Genomic DNA, 1567 nt, shown 5'->3' on the forward strand with positions numbered 1-1567 from the left:
CCGGTTGTTCCGTTCGCCGCATAACTTTTCCAACAACAGTTGGACGGACTCGAGTAACGGCGCGTCTCCCTGAAAGAAAGCGAAACGAAAAATCGAATCGCCATCTGGTGGCCCCCATCGTCCGACCCAATCACGCGAGCCTTTTATCATCGCAATCTCTCGACGATTTCTCTGATGATACAGACACTCGTCGCGCTTCTGTTCGCAACCTTTGTTCCACGCAGGAGGGAACAGCCTCCGTCAGGATTTTGGGGTGGCCGACAACATTAGGCGGATCCCTCCCATCCTTGATTTACCTAATTGCCAGGGATAATTAGCATGGCAACTGGTAGCACGATAGCACGTCACTTTCAGTCGCTCGCGATATTGTCCCCGTCCCTCGATTTCCCCGGTGGGCGCGTTACACCCGAAATCAGGCATTCGTATGTAAACTTCCGCCGATCTTCCACAACGGTCCTCCCCTCGCTCTCGATTTCGTCGATGTCGGCGTCCGGCCGAGGAACGCGGCCACCGAGGGACTTTCCGAGTTGTTTACGGCCGTTGGAACCGCAGCCACGAGGCCAACGTAGATTGCATCGTCGAATATAGATGGGAGAATAACTTCTCTCCCGAGCAGAGAGAGAGAGAGAGAGAGAGAGAGAGAGATATGTATAGAGATTCCGAGAGATGACGGAGGGGTTCATTCGGCGACGATTCGATACGGAACGTTTTAGGGCTTCGGCCGCGTTTAGTTAAGTCATTCGCAGGGATTATGGAATCCGACACGGGTCGTCGAGGATTTTTCCACTGTGGAGAACGAGGATGGATGATGGACTCGTGACGTTGGACGATGACTCGTGAAATCTCGATAGATAAATATCCGTTAAAATTGCGGAGAACGATATGCATCATTGAAAACAGCGTGTGTGTGTGTGTAACAATCTCGTAAGAGAGGAGAATTTCCTACGATATTCTCGAGAATTTTGTAAAAGTAAACGAAGACCGTGTGAAGGCTTCCGTTCCAAAGGGGAACCGCTTTTAAATTTTCCACCCTCGCGTACTTCACCTACTCCATCAAGCTGATATTACCTTCTTTCCTTTCTTTTTTATCTCCTACGCGGATTGGTTAATTACCTCCCCCTGGCCACGTGGATCGCGCGCATCACCCGGAATTACGAATTAAAATTTCATTTCCGTTTACAACGGAGAGATTGCAGCCGGGCTTTTACGAAAAGTGCGTGGAAAGTTGACGTACCGCCCTATGAAATTCCATTTCTCAGTGACGGGTGGGGTGTCCGTCATGTACCTGGTTTTTGCAACAAGCTCGTTTCCAGCAACGGATCGGCGTCGCGTGATATCGAAAAAAACACAAACTCGGTCGTAATTCTCTCCTCCTGTGCAACGCTACGGGGGGATGATATAGTAGGATGGCCGGGGGAACAAATTGCGGGGGAATACGCGGTGACACCGGGGCCCGGGCTCGTGAATAAACAACGAAGCGTAAACTGAAAAATAAAATCTGTAGAATAAAACGCGCGCGTGCCATATTCGCGCGATGCCTTGATGGACGGCGGCGACGGCGGCGGCG

The sequence above is a fragment of the Apis dorsata genome, unplaced genomic scaffold (assembly GCF_000469605.1).
Source record: "Apis dorsata unplaced genomic scaffold, Apis dorsata 1.3 scaffold_779, whole genome shotgun sequence".
Lineage (NCBI taxonomy): Eukaryota > Metazoa > Arthropoda > Insecta > Hymenoptera > Apidae > Apis > Apis dorsata.